Below are 21050 nucleotides of genomic sequence, written 5' to 3'. Positions count from 1 at the left end.
TAGGGTGGGTTTGGGGCCTAGATCTGCAAGGGCAAGCCTGGATTCTGGTTCTACACGGGCCAGCCTTGCCTTGAGGTTTACAGAGGTGGGCCTGTTTCTGGGGGTCACAGTGAATTCTTCAATCTTCTTCCATCAAATGAAGTGTATCTCTCTTCATGCTATGCTGCACAGGCTTGGAAACGTGGTGATGTAAGGGGTGACAGGAAGATGTTCTTCCTTCCCTCTTCAATGCATCTTTTCTTATCTCTGTGCTCCACCTAGGTGCCATAATCTCTCAGATTCTGTAGTTCTGGTGAATGTATTGCCATGAATGAAAGGTGTTTCAAATTGACATTTTTTATGAGGGAAATGAGTGCTGGAGACTTCTATTCTGCCATCTTGTTAATGTCACTCCACTTAGAAAGTTTAAGATATTAACTTTCAACTTTTTAACTTAATTATGCAGTTAAATTGGCGTGTGATGTTTCTCACCAAAACTGCAATACTCCTATATCAGAGCTTTGACATTTGGTATTCTCCCTGGAACGCTCTTCCCTCTGATAGCTATTATTGGTTTAGTGCCTTACCTCATGCAGAACTTTATTCAAAGGTTACATTTTTAGTAAGGCCATTCATGGCCATAATATCTAAAATTGCAATCTCCTTTCCTGACACTTCCTATTTCTTTCCCTGTTGTGTTTTTATTCCTCAAATCTTATCACTCTCTAGCATGATGTATATGTTTCTTCTGTATCTTGGTAATCATAGGTCCGTATCTATTTTTCCTATGTAAATGTAACCCCCAACAGAAGAAGAATTCCAGTCTATAATATCATAGTTGCAACTCAATTGCCTAGACCTGTTGTAGGTGTATATTACATGTTCAGTACAGATTTTTTGAAAGAATAAAGCTTGTAAAAGAATGAATCAATGACAAGCCATAAGTTGGAAAGAGATGCTTTATGCACATATAACTAACAAATGATGAATGGCATATATATACATATATGTATATATTATATATATTTCATTTTCTATTTTTAGTTGACATATTTATTACATACAAAGTGATATTTTGATATGTAATACAATTTATAATAATCAAATCAGGATAAATAGCATAGCCAACATTTCAAACATTTATCATTCTTTTTTGTTATGAACCTTCAAAATCCTCTTCTAGCTTTTTAGAAATATATAACAAATTATAGTTAAGCATATTCCCCTTAGAGTGCTATAGAAAACCAGAATTCATTCTTCCTATCTAGTTATCTAGTTGCTATTTTATATCAGTTAACCAACCTCTCAACATCCTCTCCTCTTCCTAACCTTTCCAGCTGCTAACAACCACAATTCTATTTTCTACTTACATGAAGTCAAATATTTTTTGAGCTCCCACATATGAGTGAAAACATATAGTGTTTATCTTTCTGTGCCTGACTTATTTTGCTTAACATAATTTCCTTCAGGCTCATCCATGTTGCTGCAACTAACAGGACTTCTTTGTTTTTATGGCTGAATAGTATTCCATTGTGTATATATACCACTTTTTCTTTTTTTTTTTTTTTTTTGAGATGGAGTCTCACTCTGTCACCCAGGCTGGAGTGCAGTGGTGTAATCTTGGCTCACTGCAGCCTGTTCCTCCTGGGTTCCAGCAATTCTCCTGCCTCAGCCTCCCGGGTAGCTGGGATTAGAGGCACATACCACCATGACCGGCTAGTTTTTGTATTTTTAGTAGAGATGGAGTTTCACCATGTTGGCCAGGCTGGTCTCAAACTCCTGACGTCAAGTGATCCACCCACCTCAGCCTCCCAAAGTGGTGAGATTACAGATGCGAGCCATAGCACCCAGCCCCACATTTTCTTTATCGGTGAATGTGTTGATGGACGTTTAAGTCGACCCTATGTCTTAGGTATTTTGAATATTGCTGCAATAAACATGGGAGTGTAGGTGTCTCTTTGATTTGCACTCCCACCACAGTCTATGAGTTTCTTTATCTCTGCATCCTCATCATTTCTTATGTTTTATCTTTTTGATAATAGCCATTTTCAGTGGTGTGAGGTGATACCTCAATGTGGTTTGATTTGCATTTCCTTGACGACTAGTGATGCTGAGCATTTTTTTGTATACCTGTTGGCCATTTGTATGTCTTCTTATGAGAAATGCTTACTCAGTTGTTTTGCCCAATTTTTAAGTGGCTTATTTATTTATTTTTGCTGTTGAGTTGTTTGAATTCCTTTGACACTCTGGATATTAGTTCTTTGCCAGATGAACAGTTTGAAAATATTTTCACCCATTTTACAGGTCCTCTCTTCAATCAGTTGATTGTTTCATTCGATGTAAAGAAGCTTTTCAGTTCAGAAATCCTTTTCTCTGCTTGATCTAGTCTATTATTGACACTTTTGATTGTCTTTTTTATTTCATGGAATGAATTCTTCATTTCCTGGATTTCTGTTTCTTTTCTATGATATCTGTGTCTTTGTTGCATTTCTCATTCAGATCATTTTTGTCCAAATGACAAATAGGAAATCCCAATGAAAGTTAGAAATAAGAAGAAAAATACAATTTTAAAAAGTAGTGGAAAGGAATAAAACCTCCATAACACCCCAAAAAGTGTGGGTTTGAGGAGCTTCCGGGCAATTGTGTATGTAACAGAGTTCCTTAACAAATGTCAGCAAGTTGGCAAAATAAACTTCTACAGTGCTTGCCCCCTCGACCCAGAAACATGAATTTCAAGAACTATTTAACCATGAAAATACCTATGCAACAGCTGAGGAAATCAGGCGATTAGATCAAATCACCTGGGTATAGGACAGAAATAAGAATAGATGCGTTGAAGAGTGTAGGGAGGACACTTTTACATCACTTAAGTCAACCCTCCCTTAACCTTATATAGTATACCATGAAAAGAGATACCCCCCCCCCCCATGTGAGGAAGGAGAGGAATTAAGCACTGGACTTTGCCTTCAACCCCAAACTAGGTCTTCCCAGTTAAAACTCAATGCCAGGCAGGCCCCTATAGCCCCAGACTCAAGCCTGGTTCTCACTTGTTTGGAACTGGAGCAAAGGTGACTCTTGTTATGTTTTAGCAAAGAGACTGGTGGCATATTGCCCCTGCCCTAGAGATGTGTGGGACTTTGAACTTGAGAGAGATGATTTAGCATACCTGGTGGAAGAAATTTCTAAGCAGCAAAGTATTCAATAGGTGACTTGGGTGCTTTTAAAGGCATTCATTGTTATAAGGGAAGCAGACTATAAAAGTTCAGAAAATCTGCAGCCTGACAATCCAATAGAAAACAAAATTTCATTTTCTGAGGGGAAATTCAAGTCAGCTGCAGAAATTTGCATAAGTAACTAGGAGCCGATTGTTAATCCCTAAGACAATAGGGAAAATGTCTCCAGGGCATGTGAGAGGTCTTCACTACGGCCCCTCCCATCACAGGCCTGGAGGGGCTGTAGTGAAGACCTCTGAAGGAGGAAAAAATGGTTTTGTGGACCAGGCCCAGGATATCTATGCTGTGTGCAGTCTAGGGACTTGGTGCCCTCTGTCCCAACTGCTCCAGCCTAATAGTGGCCAAGGTACAGTTCAGGCTGTTGCTTCAGAGAATGGAAGCCCCATGCCTTGTCAGCTTCCATGTGGTTTTGAGCCTGCAGTACACAGAAGTCAAGAATTGAGGGTTGGGAACTTGTGCCTAGATTTCAGAAAATGTGTGGAAATGCCTGGATGCCTAGGCAAAAGCTTGCTGCAGGGGCAGGGCCGTCATAGAAAATCGCTTCTAGGGCATTGCAGAAGGGAAATGTGGGGTTGGAGCCCCCACACAGAGTCCTTACTGGGGCACTGCCTAGTGGAGCTGTGAGAAGAAGACCACCGTCCTGGCCCCACAATGGTAGATCCACTGACAGCTTGCATTGTGAGCCTGGAAAAGCCACAGACACTCAACCCCAGCCCATGAAAGCAGCCAGGAGGGGTAGAACTGCACAAGACTGTGGAAACCCACCTCTTGCTTCAGCATGACCTGGATGTGAGACAGGGAGTCGAAGGAGATAATTTGGGACCTTTAAGATTTGACGGCCCCACTGGATTATGGACTTGCATGGGGCCTGTATCCCCTTTGTTTTGGCCAATTTCTCCCATTTGGAATGGCTGTATTTACCCAATGCCCATACCTCCATTGTATCTAGGAAGTAACTAACCTGTTTGTGATTTTACAGGCACGTAGGTGGAAGGGACTTGCCTTGTCTCAGATGAGACGTTGGATTGTGGACTTTTGAGTTAATGCTGAAATGAATTAAGACTTTGGAGGACTGTTGGGAAAGCATGATTTGTTTTGAAATGTGAGGACATGAGATTTTGGTGGGGCCAGGGGTGGAATACTATGGTTTGGCTGTGTCCCCACTCAAACCTCATCCTGAATTCCCATGTGTTGTGGTAGGTGGGAGGTAATTGAATAAGGGCGACAGGTCTTTCCTGTGCTGTTTTCATGATAGTGAATAAGTCTCACAATATCTGATGGTTTTAAAATGGGAGAGTTTTTCTGCACAAACTCTCTTTTTGCCTGCTACCATCCATGTAAGATGTGACTTGGTCTTCCTTGCCTTCTGCCATGATTGTGAAGCCTCCCCAGCTATGTGGAACTGTAAGTCCATTAAAACTCTTTTTCTTCCCAGTTTCAGATATGTCTTTATCAGCAGCGTGAAAACAGACTAATACACACTTACATGTGGAATCTAAAAAATTTGAACTCATAGGAAAAGAAAGTAGAATTTTGGTTGCCAGGGAGTGGGGAATGAAGGAAATCGAGAAATGTTGATCAAAGAGTACAAAACTTCAGTTATGCTGGATGAATAAATTCTAGAGAATGTACATCATGATGACTCTAGTTAATAGTACTGTATTTTATACTTGAAATTTACTAAGAGAGTAGATATTAAAAGTTTTATCTACAGGGAAAAGAATTGTAACTATGGGAAGTAATGGATATGTAATTAGCTTGATTTTGGTAATCATTTCACAATGTAATTTACATATATCAAAACATACACATAAATATACTCAATGTATTTCTAGAATAAATATGTGGTTATTATTTGTCAATTATGCCTCAATAAAGCTAAAAAATGAAGTCATAGAGTTATATCTAATAATGAACATAAACAAAGTATGATAATGTTTTTGTTTAATACAAAGTTAGTTTCAGAAGTAATTTAATTTGTTGAAAGGAGTAGTCTTGGGATCTGAGGGTAAGTTGTGGGGAAGGCTAATTTTTTTAATAATAAATTTTGTAAAACTATTTGATTTTATCAAAGTATGTTTATATGTACACAGACATATATACTACATATATACATACACATATATTTACACAGAAATATATATATTCTTTAGGATCAAGCAGTTCTATAAAGTGTGGCAAAATTTTACAAAATATTAAACATTTTAATTATTTTGGAGTAAGAGAGACATTTTCCTTTTCTATTTAAGAGTGCAATATTCAACAGATATCTCTCATCTCCACATTTTATTCTCCTAAAATATTTAGTAATTTTTCATTTGTTGGTGACCCTCTGTTCTGTTCTCTTAGTTGCTATAGGTTTCTTCCTATTTGTACTTTATTCCCATTAGAGTAATGAGATTTAAATGCATGTTCCCAATGCACTACCTGACATCTAGAAAAATGTCTTTCATATTTTTAAAAAGCAAATAAGAAGGGATTTCATTCAGTTTGTTATTTAAGTGAGATAGGTTTATCATTCAGTATGAAAACTTAATGCCACCCTCTCCTCAGGGGAAAAATAAGGAAACAAAATTGAACATTCTGACATGCTTCAGCATGGGTGAAACAGGCCAGGAGCAGAAAGTGAAATCATTAAGTGTTTCACATTGTTGTCAGAAGAGAGGTTTTATTATTTCAACCTTCTCTGAGTAAATATGCTTACTGCCGGCCAGCTTGGGCCAAAGGAAGAAATAGAGAACGTAAAATCCTTGAACTTTTACTAGTTTTCCCTTTGTACCAGGACAGTGTCATGATCAAGTACTATTAGTCTAGATAAAATTACATCTGAAATCCATAAAAATGCCAAACTAAAGTTTGAGTTCTGAGTGAAATCATCTGGGATCACAAGATCTCTGGAAAAGATGGATTCTTGGCCCTGTGATGGGAGTTATCTTGCCCCTGACTCTATCAGCAAGTCATGTCATGTCTATCTTCATGTCAAGGTACACAAGAAGCTGGTAATCCCAAAGGAAAATTTTATTCAATAGTTTTAATCTTAATTAAATTGATTTTTATTTTTCATTGGCTTTGAGGATGGCAATTGTGAAAGGTGACGAAAAGTATCAATTCAAGGATAAGAGCAGCCTTAAAACACTATAGTTTTTGAACTATGAGCTGACAAAGTCTCCCAACCTTAAAGTCCAAAAGAAAGTCTGATTTTCTTGTGAATGATTTTTTTAATTCAAATATTAACATAATGGAAAAAAAGTAGGATAAGTTCTCCTGCATGGAAGCTATTGATACATTCAAATACATTAATCAATTATGCCAACTGGTTAAACCACAGTTTAGTAAAGAGATGTAGAAAGCTTTGTCAGGGTAGAATTTTCAGGTAAAATATTGGATGCACAGTTAAACTCCTACTTCAGATAAGCAGTTAATAATTTATATAAGAATGTCCTAAATGGGGTACATGTATACTAAAATGTTATTCATTGTTTATCTGAAGTACAAATTTAACTGGGCATCCTTCATATTTATTTGCTAAATCTGGACACCCTATTTCAGGACCTGTAGTGCTACATGACTCTTGGTTTTTGTTCAGCTGCCATAGGGCAAATGCGTAAGCAGTATGGATTACATACTGGCTTTTTGTCAGCATCTAAGTTTTGACTAAAATTTACATAGATTAAGGTATAAACATAATTCTTTGTGGACTAAATGTGAGTGTCTCTGGCACATTATTGTGGCATAAGACTGCTTTATGACTTTAACAGCCATTAAAACTTCACCTGTAATTTCAGGTCTTATATTTAAGTCTTGTTTCATCTTGAGTTAATTTTTGCATATGATGAGAGATAAGGATCCAGTTTCACTACTCCGCATATGACATTCCAATTTTCCCAGCACCACTTATTGAATAGGGTGTTCTTTCCCCAGTGTGTTTTTGTCGACTTTGTAGATCAGTTGGCGGTAGGTATGTGAATTTATTTCTGAGTTTTCTATTCTGTTTCATTGGTCTATGTGTCCATTTTTATACCAATACTATGCTATTTTGGTTACTATAACTTTATAGTATAATTTGAAGTCTGTTAATGTGATGCCTTTGGCTTTGTTCTTTTCTATTAGGATTGCTTTGGCTATTAGGGCTCTTTTCTGGTTTCATATGAATTTTGAGATTATTTTTTCTAATTCTTTGGAAAATGACATTGGCATCTGTAGATTGCCTTCTGCAAGACAGCCATTTTCACATACTGATTCTTCTTATCCATGAGCATGGGGTATTTTTCCATGTATTTGTGTCATCTACAATTTATGTAATCAGTGTTTTGTAGTTTTCCTTATAAAGGTCTTTCACCTTCTTGGTTAAATGTATTCCTAGGTATTTTAGTTTTTTGTAGCTATTACAAATGAGGCTGACTTCCTGATTTGGCTCTCAGCTTGATGTTCAGTAGGATGTCGGCTGTGGGTTTTTCATAAATGACTTTTATTATTTTGTGGTATGTTCCTTCTGTGCCTAGTTGTTGAGGGCTTTTATCATGAAGTGCTGCTAAATTTTATCAGATGTTTTTCATGCATCTATTCAGATGATTATATGGTTTATGATTTTATTTTGTTTTGAATTTTTATTTTGTATGTGGTTAACCAGATTTATTAGTTTGCATATGTTGAAATCTACTCGCATCCTTTGGATGAAACTCACTTGATTGTGGTGTATTATCTTTTTGATGTGATGTTGAATTCAGTTTGCTAGTATTTTGTTGAGGATATTTGCATCAATGTTCATCAGGGAGATTGGTCTGTAGTTTTGTTTTTGTTGTGTCTTTGTTTGGCTTTGGTATGAGGGTGATACTGACTTCATATAATGAGGTAGGGAGAGATCCCTCCTCCTTGATTTTTTTGGGATGGTTTCAGTAGGATTGGTACCAGATTTTCTTTGTACATCTGATAGAAGTTGGCTGTGAAACCATCTGGTCCTGAGATTTTTCTTTCGTTAGGAGATTTTTATTACTGATTCAATCTTACCATTAAAAAAGTACTAGAAGAAAACCTAGGAAAAGTCTTCTGGACGTTGGCTTACACAGAAAATTTATGACTAAGACCTCAAAAGCATATGCAACAAAAACAAAAATAGACAAATGGGACTTAATTAAATGGAAAACCTTCTGCAGAGCAAAACAATCAACAGAGTGAACAGACAATCTGCAGAATGGGAGAAAATATTTGCAAACTATATCTGGCAAATGACTAATATCCAGAATTTACAGGGAACTCAAACAACTCAAAAACAAAAAACCCACACATAACCATATTAAAAAGGGGGCAAAGGACAAGAACAGACTTTTTTTTTTTCAAAAGAAGAAGACACACAAATGGCCAAAGCACATATGAAGAAATGCTCAACATCACTAATCATCAGAGAAATGCAAATTAAAACCACAATGAGATGTCATCTCACACCAGTTAGAATGGCTATTATAAATAAGTCAGAAAAACAAGAGATATTGACATGGATGTGGAGAAAATGGCATGTTTATGCACCGTGGATGGGAATGTAAATCAGTAAACCTCTATGGAAAACAATATTGGGATATCTCACAGAACTGAAAATAGAAATACCATTTGATCCAGGAATCCCACTACTGGGTATCTACCCAAAGGAAAAGAAACAATTATATTGAAAATACACCTGCACTCACATGTTTATTGCAGAATTATTCACAATAGCAAAGTTGTAGAATCAACCCAAATGTCCTTTAGCAGATGACTGGATAAAGAATATGTGGTATATATAACTTCAGGTAGATTTCTTAGTTTAAGACATGGCTTTATTGGCAAGCTACTAACCTGCTTTTTGGAATACAAATTCTCAGGGCCCTGAGTAAATGGGGATAGGAAAAAGAAGTTTAAATTTGGGAAAAGTTGTTTAGAAAAGATCTTGGCCAGCTCTGTCCAATAGAAATATAATGCAAGCCACATATGGCATTTTAAATGTTCTACTAGCCACATTTTTTAAAAAGTAAAAAAAGAAACAGGCAAAAATCATTATAATAATGTATTGAACTTACTATATTTCAAATATTATTATAAATATAATATGAATAAAATATAATTATAACACTTAACATATTATCATAAAATTAAAATCAGCATGTAAGTGACATTAAAAATTTGAGATATTTTATATTCTTTTCTCTTACTAAATCTTTGAAATTCAGTCTGTATTTAGCACTTAAAAAAATTTTACTTTGGACTAGCCAAATTTAAAGTGCTCAGTAGCCACATGTGGCTAGTGGCTACCATATGGGTCAATGCTGATCTAGATTCTTGCTACTCTAAATGTGGCCTGTGGACCAGCAGCAATAGTGTCACCTGGAAGTTTGTCACCTGGAAGTTTGTTAGAGATGGAGAATGTTAAGCCTCACCCAGACTTACTAAATCAGAATCTTCATTAAAAACGGCCTCCAGGTGATTCATATGCACATTAATCACTGAGAAGTTTTGCATTGGAGAGCACTGGGCATTTCCTAGGATATTAGTCATGGTTTATGCATTCTGAGTTTGGTAGTGAAGATTATAAGCACCTGATTAACAAGGGGAACTCCAAAAGGGGAGAGAAAAACTGACAACAGGAAGAGGGTGATGTTTATAATTTGCAGGATGTTTTGTATTTTTAAGAAATTGGTTCGTGAATATAAATAAGTTGTCTCTACCCAAGAGCACAGATAGAGCCTTTATTCATGAAACTTTCAGAATATTAAGGATTGCTAGTTCCATATCTGACCCATTCAACTCAGTATTTCCAAATGTACTATCTTCTATACTCTCTCGCTCCTTTAATGTTCAATAAACATCTTGCTAATTTGATTCTCATCTGCTTGTATAATAGTTCCTGTCCCCTCTCTCCTGACACATCCAATCACTAGTCTTGATATCTCCTCTACTGTGTCTTTGGAAATCTATTTCATTATAAATAAACATCTTCATAGCTTTCATCTATTCATGGAATACTCCAATCACCTCTTAGTCTTAAATGAAACAAACCCTGAACTCCCTCTACAATACTAAACCTCTCTTTCTGCCTCCCCATCTCTTTCAAATTAGTAGGCCAGAAGGAGGATACACAGAGGTGAACAAAACAGACACAGTCTTTTCCTTCACAGTGCTTAAATCTATGAGATGATCAGGGACAAATATTCAACAAGTATTCTTTTTTTTTTTTTTTTGAGATGAAGTCCCACTCTGTCACCCAGGCTGGGGTGCAATGGCGTGATCTCAGCTCATTGCAACCTCTGATTGCTGGGTTCAACCGATTCTGTTGCCTCAGCCTCTCGAGAAGCTGGGATTACAGGCGACTGACACCACGCCTGAATAATTTTTTTGTATTTTTAGTAGAGACCGGGTTTGGCCATGTTGGCCAGGCTGGTCTCCAACTCCTGACCTCAGGTGTTCTGCCCGCCTCAGCCTCCCAAAGTGCTGGGATTACAGGCATGAGCCACCACACCCAGCCAAGTACTCAGAATTTTGGTAAGTGCTATGAAAGAGAAGTGGAGATGCAATAATAGTGTCTTACATGGAGCTATCACCTAGTCTGCATCATCAGAGACAGGCTTCACTGAAAAAAGGATATTTAACTTTGAACCTGGAAAATAAACTGGATTTTGTTGAGTCTAGTAGGGGAGGGAGAATGAGGTAAGACAATATTCCAGTTTCCCAATGTACTCTGTTTTCTTTCTTATTTCTTATAATTATTTGCAATAATATGTTTATGAATTATTTGATTGATGACACTTCTGCTGCCAAAATATAAGCTCCAAGAAGGCAGGGATCTTTTTGTTCTGTTCATTGTTGTAGCCTTGGCATTTAGAATAATGACTGTCACATAAAACGCACTCAAATATTTATAGACTAAGGTGCTAAGGTCCTACTGAGAAAAGGGGCCATATTTAAAGGACTGAAATAAAACAATTGTGACTGCTAATAATACGGAAAAGAGTGGTGAGGTGAATAACCAGAGACATTGTTGAATTTCAGATCATGGAGAGCCTTATGAGCCATGTGAAAAAGTGTGGGGCTCTCTACTGTAATGTAAAATGTAAAATTTTAGCTCTTGTCATCTACTGGGACCATTTCAAAAATCTCAAAAAAAAAATACAATCTGTTTGATCTCAAACTGCAATCCTTTTCGTTCTCCTATTATTTCAGTCTTGCTGTACATGTTCTCTGCCTTCATTTTCCCTCATGTCTCTTTCTCTTATATTTTCAGTCTTCTACTTTAGCCCCTTAATATAGCTTCAGCCAGAATTCTACTGTCAAGCAACTCAATGAGGTATTTATTCTTTTCCTAGAGTCTTTTATCCCTTTGATCTTATGTATTTTTTAAAAATCGTGTCCTGGCTAACCCCTGCTGCCTTTCACAGACCATATCATGAGCTACAGACATTAACATTGAGAACATTATCAAACCATGTTCATGGGGATTGCTGCAAATCTATCTTTGCTAGTCTTAATGGGCTCTTGTTATATTTAAAAAATCCATTTATTCTTATAGACTTCCTGACCCAATACCCAATTACTATTACAGACTTTTTAGATTGTGAGCTCCTATTTGAATTATACACTGTGTGGTCCCTCAAGATCCATTCTCTCCATCTCAAAATATGTCTCTCTTTACTAGCCCAACACTCTTGCTGTCCCTCATTCTGTCATCCTTTTTTTGTGTTTAGTCTCTCACTTTGTTGTTTCAGAAATTAGAAATACATTTTTCTTTGATTTCTTTTTAAAAATATTTTTATATTTAATTTTTGTGAATGCATAATAAATGTATGAACTAGTCTGTTCTCACACTGCTAATAAAGACATATCCAAGACTGGGTAATTTATAAAGGATAGAGGTTTAATTGACTCACAGTTCCACATGGCTAGAGAGGCCTCACTATCATGGCAGAAGGCAAATGAGGAGCAAAGTCACATCTTAGATGATGACAGGAAAGAGGGTGTGTGCAGGGCAACTCCCCTTTATAAAACCATCAGATCTCATGACACTTACTATTACAAGAACATCATGGGAAATACCCACCCCCATGATTCAATTACCTCCCACTGGGTCCCTCCCACAACACATGGAAATTATAAGAGCTACAATTCAAGATGAGATTTGGGTGGAGACACAGCTAAACCATATCATTCCATCCTTCCCCGCTCCCAAGTCTCATGTCTTCGTATTTCACAGCCATTCATGCCTTCCCAACAGTTCCCCAAAGTCTTAACTCATTTCAGCATTAACTCAAAAGTCCACAGTCCAAAGTTTCATCTGAGACAAGGCAAGTCCCTTCCACCTATGAACTTATAAAACCAGAAGCAAGTTAGTTACTTCCTACATACAATGGGGATACAGGCATTGGGTAAATACTCTGTTCCAAATGAGAGACACTGGCTAAAACAAAGGGGCTACAGGCCCCATGCAAGTCCAAAATCCAGTGGGGCAATCAAATCTTAACACTCCAAAATGATCTCCTTTGACTCTGTATCTCCCATCCAGGTCACACTGATGCAAGAGGTGGGTTTCCATGGTCTTGGGAAGCTTAACCCCTGTGGCTTTGCAGGGTACAGCCCATCTCCTGGCTGCTTTTAGGGGCTGGTGTTGAGTGTCTGTGGCTTTTCTCAGTGCATGGTGCAAGCTGTTGGTGGATCTACCATATGGGTTCTGGAGGATGGTGGTCCTCTTCTAATAGCTCCACTATGCAGTGTCCCAGTGGGGACTCTGTGTGGGGGCTCCAACCCCACATTTTTCTTTTGCACTCACCTACCAGACAATCTCCATGAGGGCCCCACCCCTGCAGCAAAGTTCTGCCTGGGCATCCAGGCATTTTCATACATCCTCTGAAATCTAGGTTGAGGTTCCCAAGCCACAATTCTTGACTATTGTGTACCCACAGGCTCAACACTACATGGAACCTGCCAAGGAAAGGGGATTACACCCTCTGAAGCCATGGCCTGAACTGTACCTTGGCCTCTTTATGCCATGGCTGGAGCAGCTGAGATGCATGACACAAAGTCCCTAGGCTGCACACAGCAGGGGGACCCCGAACCTGGCCCAGGAAGCTGTTTTTTTTCTCCTAGGCCTCTGGACCTGTGATGGGAGGGGCTGTTGTTTAGGTCTCTGACATGCCCTGGAGTCATTTTCCCCATTATCTTGGTAATTAGCATTTGGTTCCTTGTTACTTATGCAAATTTCTGCAGCTAGCTTGAATTTCTCCCCAGAAAATGGGTTTTTCTTTTCTACTGCATCATCAGGCTGCAAATTTTTCAAAAATTTATGCTCTGTCACCTCTTGAATGCACTGCTGCTTAGAATTTTTTTTCCGCCAGATACACTAATTCATCTCTCTCAAACTCAAAATTCCACAGATCTTTATGACAGGGGCAAAATGCCACCAGTCTCTTTGCATAGCAAGAGTGACCTTTACTCCAGATTCCAGCAAGTTCTTCATCTCCATATGAGAACACCTCAATCTGGACTTTAGTGTTTATATTATTGTCAGTATTTTGGTCAAAGCCATTCAACAAGTCTCTAGGAAGTTCCAAACTTTCCCACATCTTCCTGTCTTCTGAGCCCTCCAAGTCTCTAGGAAATTTCAAACTTTTCCACATATTCCTGTCTTCTTCTGAGTCCTCCAAACTATTCCAACCTCTGCTTGTTACCAGGTTCCAAAGTCACTTCCACATTTTGGGGTATCTTTACAGCAGTTCCCCACTACCTGGTACCAATTTACTGTATTAGTCTGTTCTCGTGTGCTAATAAAGACATACCTGAGCTGGGGTAATTTATAAAGGGTAGAAGTTTAACTGACTCACAGTTCCACATGGCTAGAGAGGCCTCACAATCATAGTGGAAAGTGAATGAAGAACAAAATCATATCTTGCATGGCAGCAGGCAAGAGGGCATGTGCAGGGGAACTCCCTTCTATAAAACTGTCAGATCTCATGAGACTTGTTCATTATCATAAGAAAAGCATGAAAAAGACCTTCCCCCATTATTCAATTACCCCCTCACCAGGTCCCTCTCATGACACATGGGAATTAAGGGAGCTACATTTCAAGATAAGATTTGGGTAGGGATACAGCCAAACTATATGAGTGTATATATTTATGGGGTATATGAGATGTTTGGATACAGGCATTCAATGCATAATATTCACATCATAGAAAATGGGGTATCCACCCCTCAAGCATTTATCCCTTGTGTTACAAACAATCCAATTATACTCTTAGTTATCTTAAAATGTACAATTAAATTATTATTGACTATAGTCACCCTGTTGTGCTATCAAATGCTTGGACTTGCTCATTCATTGTATTATTTGAACACATTACCCAACCCCACCAGTACCCCTCCTAGCCTCTCTTAACAATCCTTATACTGTCTATATCCCTAAGTTTGTTTTGATTTTTTGATCCTACAAATAAGTGAGAACATGTGATGCTTGTCTTTCTGTAACTGGCTTATGTCAGGTAACATAATGACCTTCAGTTTCATCCAAGTTATTGCAAATTAGTGAATCTCATTCTTTTGTATGTCCGAATAGTAACCCATTGTATATATGTACCACAATTTTTATTCATCCATCTTCTGATGGACACTTAGTTTATTTTCTAATTTTAGCTATTGTGTACATAGCTGCAAAAATTATGGGAGTACACATATCTCCGTGATATACTAGTTTCCTTTTCTAGGGGTATATACCCAGTAGTGGGATTGCTGGATCATATCGTAGCTCTATATTTAGTGTTTTGATGAACTTCCAAACTGTTCTCCATAGTGGTTGTACTAGAATACATTTCCACTAACAGTGTATGATGATTCCCTTTTCTCCACATGATCACCAGCATTTGTTATTGCCTGTCTTTGGATAAAATCTATTTTGACTGTGGTAAGATATCACACTGTAGTTTTGATTGACATTTCTCTGATGATCAGTGGTGTTGAGCACATTTTTATATACCTGTTTGCCATTCGTATGTCTTCTTTTGAGAAATGTCTATGCAGATCTTTTGCCCATTTTTAAATTGGATAATTAGACTTTTTCCCAGAGAAAAATGACAACTTTTTTCCTATTTCTCATATGTTTGAGCTCCTTATATATTGTTTACTGATCCCTTGTCGGATGGGAAGTTTGCAAATATTCATCAGGAATATTGGCTTTTAGTTTTTTTTTTTTTTTTTTTTAAATGTGTCTTTGCCTTGTTTTGGTATCAGGGTATTCCTGGTCTCATAGAATGAGTTTGAAAGTATGCTGTTTTACTCTGGTTTTTGGAATAGTTTGAATAGGATTGATATTAGTTCTTCATTAAAAGTTTGGTGGAATTCAGCAGCTAAGCCATTGAGTCCTGGGCTTTTCTTTACTGAGAGGCTTTTTATTTCAGTTTTGGTCTTGTTACTTGTTATTTTTCTGCTCAGGTTTTGGATTTCTTCATGGTTCTATCTTGGTATGTTGAATGTGTTTGGGAGTTTGTCCATTTCTTCTAGATTTCTCAATTTATTGGCATACAGATGTTCATAATACCCATTAATGATCCTTTGAATTACTGAGATATCAGTTGTAATGTCTCCCTTTTCATCTCTGATTTTATCTACATCTTCTTTCTTTTTTCTTAGTTACTCTGGCTAAAGTTTGTGTATTTTGTTTAACTTTTCAAAAAACAACTTTTCATTTTATTGCTCTTTGTATTACATTCCTCATTTTAATTTCATTTGTTTCTACTCCAATTTTATTATTTATTTATTTTAGTAATTTAGGGTTTGGTTTGCTCTAGCTTTTCTAGGTTTTTTTTTTTTTTTTTTTTTTTTTTTGACAGGGTCTCACTCTGGTTGCCCAGGCTGAAAGTACAGTTGTGTGGGTCACTGCAGCCTCGCCCTCACAGGCACAGGTGATTCTCCCATCTCAGTCTCCCAGGTATGTGGGACTACAGGCATGCGCCACCATGGCTGGCTAAATTTTTTTATTTTTAATAGAGATGGGGTTTTGCCAGGCTGGTCTCAAACTACCGGACTCAATTCTGCCATCTCAGCCTCCCAAAGTGCTGGATTTACAGGCACGAGCCGTTGTGCCCAGTTAGCTTCTCTAGTTTATTTTTTAAATTCATTGCTTGGTGGTTTTTTTTTTTAATTTCTTCTTTTTTAAATGTAGGCACTTATAGCTATATACTTCCCTCTTGGTACTGATTTTGCTGTATCCTATAGGTTTTGTTATGCTGTGTTTCCATTATCATTTGTTTCAATAAATTGTTTAATTTCCTTCTTAATTTCTTCATTGACCCACGGGTCATTTAAACATATATTAATTTCCATTTATATGTATAGTTTCCAATATTCCCTTGGTTATTTCATTGTGGTCAAAGAAGACACTTGATATTATTTCAGTTTTTGAATGTTTTAAGACTTGTTTTGTGACCTAACTTATGGTCAATCCTTGAAAATAATCCATGGGCTGAGAAAGTGAATGTGTAATCTGCAACTCTTGGATGATATGATGGTTAATACTGAGTGTCAGCTTGATTGGATTGAAGGATGCAAAGTACTGATTCTGGGTGTGTCTGTGAGGGTGTTGCCAAAGGAGATTAACATTTGAGTCAGTGGACTGGGAAAGGCAGACCCACCCTTTATCTGGGTGGGCACCATCTAATTAGCTGCCAGCATGGCCAGAATATAAAGCAGGCAGAAGAATATGAAAAGGCTAGACTGGCTTAGCCTCCCAGCCTATATCTTTATCCTGTGCTGGATGCTTCCTGCCCTCAAACGTTAGACTCCAAGTTCTTCAGCTTTGGGACTCGGACTGACTTCCTTGCTCCTCAGCTTGCAGATGACCTATTGTGGGACCTTGAGATCATGTGAGATAATACTACTTAATAAACTCCCCTTTGTATCTATCTATCTATCTATCTATCTATCTATCTATCTATCTATCTATCAATCTATCTATCAATCATATTAGTTCCGTCCCTCTAGAGAACCCTGACAAATACAGATGAAATGTTGTATACATATTTATTAGATCCATTTGGTCTATAGTGCAGATTAAGTCCCATTTTTTTGTTGATTTTCTCTCTGTCAGATCTGTCAACACTGAAAGAAGAGTGTTGAATTCTCCAGCTATTATTGTATTGCAGTTTATCTCTCTTTAGCTCTAAAAATTATATGCTTTTTATATCTGGGTGCTCTATCATTAGGTACATACATATTTCAAATTGTTGTATTATCTTGCTAAATTGACTCTATATCATTATATATTGAAATTCTTTGTCTCTTCTTATAGTTTCTGCCTTGAAATATACTTTGATATAAGTAGAGTAAATTCTGTTCTTTTTTGGTTTCTGTTTTTATGGAGTATCATTTTCTATCATTTTATTGTCAGTCTGTGTATGTTTATAGGTAAAGTGTGTTTTTCCTAGGCAACAGATCATTGGGCTTGTTTTCTTATCCATTCAGCCACTCTATGTCTTTTGATTGGAGAATTTAGTCCATTTATATTCAATGTTATTATTAATAAGTAAAGACCTATTTTGTCATTTTGTTGTGTGTTTTCTGGTTGTTTTGTGGTCTTCTCTTCTTCCTTCTTTCCTTCCTTCTTGTCTTTCTTTTAGTGAAGGTGATTTTCTCTAGTGGTATGATTTAATTTCTTGCTTTTTGTGTGTGTGTATCCATTGTATGTTTTACATTTGTGGTGAACATGAGGCTTGCAAATACTTTCTTATAACCCATTATTTTAACATGATAAAAACATAACACTGTTTACATAAACAGATAAACAAAAACCAATAAAGATGGTACATTATAACTTCATTCCCCTGCTTTGAAACCTTTTGTTATTAATATCTTATTGCACTATGTCTTGAAAAGTTGCTGGTTATTATTTTTATTGGTTCATTGTTTAGTCTTTCTAATTAAGATATGAGTAGTTTACACATCACAGTTACAGTGTTATAATATTCTGTGTTTTTCTGTGTACTTACTATTAGCAGTGAGTTTTGTACCTTTAGCTGTTTTCTTGTTGTTCATTAACATCCTTTTTTTTAATTGAAGTATTTCCTTTATCATTTTTTTTGTAGAACAAATCTGGTGTTGATTAAATCCCTCAACTTTTCTTTGTCTGAGAAAGTTTTTATTTCTTCATGTTTGAAGGGTAAATTCACCAGATATACTATTCTAGGGTAAAAATTTTTGTTTTCCCTTTAGTACTTTAAATATGTCATGCTACTCTTTTCTGGCCTGAAAAGTTTCTGCTGAAATGTCTGCTGCCAGATGTATTGAACCACCATTGTATGTTATTTGTTTCTTTTTTTTTTTTTTTAGACTGAGTCTCGTTCTGTTGCCCAGGCTGGGATGCAGTGGCGCGATCTCAGCTCACTGCAAGCTCCGCCTCCTCGGTTCACGCCATTCTCCTGCCTCAGCCTCCCGAGTAGCTGGGACTACAGGCGCCCGCCACCATGCCCAGAGAATTTTTTGTATTTTTAGTGGAGACAGGGTTTCACCATGTTAGCCAGGATGGTCTCCATCTCCTGACCACGTGATCCGCCTGCCTCGGCCTCCCAAAGTGCTGGAATTATAGGCATGAGCCACCGTGCCCAGCCTAGAATCCTTCATCTTTGAGAATTTGATAACTAAGTGCTTTGAAGTGTCTTCTTTGGGTTACATTTGCTTGATGTTATCTAACCTTCTTGTACTTCGATATTGATATCTTCCTCTAGGTATGGGAAGTTCTATGTTACTCCTTTGAATAAACTTTGTACTCCTATTTCTTTATCTTCTCTTTAAAGCCAATAACTCTTAAATTTGCCTTTTTGAGGCTATTTTCTAGATCTTGTAGGCATGCTTCATTCTTTCAAGATCTTTTTCTTTTGTCTCATCTGACTATTTTCAAATAGCCTGTTTTCAAGCTTACTATTATTTTCTGCTTGATCAGTTCTACTATTAAAGGACTCTGATGCATTCTTCAGTATGCCAATTTCAACTCCAAAATTTCTCCTTGAATTTAAACAATTATTATTATTATTATTATACTTTAAGTTTTAGGGTACATGTGCACATTGTGCAGGTTTGTTACATATGTATACATGTGCCATGTTGGTGTGCTGCACCCATTAACTCGTCATTTATCATTAGGTACATCTCCTAATGCTCTCCCTCCCCCCTCCCCCGACCCCACAACAGTCCCCAGTGTGTGATGTTCCCCTTCCTGTGTCCATGTGTTCTCATTGTTCAATTCCCACCTATGAGTGAGAACATGCAGTGTTTGGTTTTTTGTCCTTGTGATAGTTTGCTGAGAATGATGGTTTCCAGCTTCATCCATGTCCCTGCAGAGGACATGAACTCATCATTTTTATGGCTGCATAGTATTCCATGGTGTATATGTGCCACATTTTCTTAATCCAGTCTATCATTGTTGGACATTTGGCTTGGTTCCAAGTCTTTGCTATTGTGAATAGTGCTGCAATAAACAATTATTTAAATCTGTGTGTTAAATTTATCTGATAGAATTCTGAATTCTTTCTCTGTCATATCTTGAATTTCTTTGAGTTTTCTCAACACATGTATTTTGAATTCTCTAAGAGATCACATATCTCTGTTTCTCCAGGATTGTTCCCTTGTGGTTTATTTAGTTCATTTGGTGAGGTCATGTTTTTTCTGGATGCTGTTGATTCTAGTAGATGTTCTTTGATGTTTGGGCATTGAAGTGTTAGGCATTTATTATAGTCTTCACTTTCTGGGCTTATTTGTAGCCATCTTTCTTGGGAAGGCTTTTCAGATACTTGAAAGAGCTTAGGTGTTGTTATCTAATTGGTAGCTACTTTAGTGACCACCCCAAGACCAGTAACACTGTGGTTCTTGCAAACTTGTTGAGGTATCACCTTGATGATCTTGGGCAAGATCCAGAAGAATTCTCTGGATTACAAGGCAGAGACTCCTATTTTCTTCCTTTACTTTTTCTCAGGGAAACGGAGTCTTTCTCTCTGTTCTGAGCTACCTGAAGCTAGGAGTAGAATGACAAAAACACCTCTGTGGCCATCAACCCTATGACTGCACTGGGTCAGACCTGAAGCCAGCACAGCATTGAGTCTTGCCAAAGGCATGCTGTGACCACTTGGCTACTGCCTATGTTTGCTAAAAGCCCTGCAGCTCTACGATCAGCAAGTGGCAAAAACAGCCATGACTATTTCCTTCAATTAAGGGCAGGGAGTTCACCCAGGCCCTGGGCAGGTCCAGAGGTGCTGTCCAGGAACCAGGAACTAGAATAAAAAGCCTTAGAATTCTACCTGGTGTTCTATCCATACGGCAGTTGTGGTGCAACTGCACCATAAGTTGCACAAGACACTGGTTTTCTCACTGTTCACCTCCTTTTCCAAAGGCAGGGAAGCTTCACCCAGTGGTCACTGCCACCACAGGCCCACTGGGGTTACTGCCAGACTACTACTGATATTTCCTTAAGGCCAAAGGTTTATTCAGTCTGCTTGTGTGAAATGCTGCCTGGCCAGAGACTCACCCTTCAGGGCAGTTGGCTTCCCTCTGGCCCAGGGCTAGTTCTGAAATGCTGTCTAAAAGCCAAGTTCTGGAATCAGGAACCCCAAGAGCCCACTTCGTGCTCTACTCTTTGGCCAAGCTGGTACCTAATGTGCAAGACAAAGTCTCCTTTATTTTTGCCTTTGTTTTTCTCAAGTAGCAGGAGTCTTGTCCTGTAGCCACCACAGCTGGGAATGTGCTGAGTCTTATTTGAAGCTAGCAAGCCTCAGAGTCTAACCAAAGGCCCTCAACGTAGTACCTTGGTATTGCTGCTGATTATTCAGGCCCCAAGGGCTCCTT

This window comes from Gorilla gorilla, chromosome X (assembly GCF_029281585.2).
Source record: "Gorilla gorilla gorilla isolate KB3781 chromosome X, NHGRI_mGorGor1-v2.1_pri, whole genome shotgun sequence".
Lineage (NCBI taxonomy): Eukaryota > Metazoa > Chordata > Mammalia > Primates > Hominidae > Gorilla > Gorilla gorilla.
Note: the sequence above shows the minus strand (reverse complement) of the source record.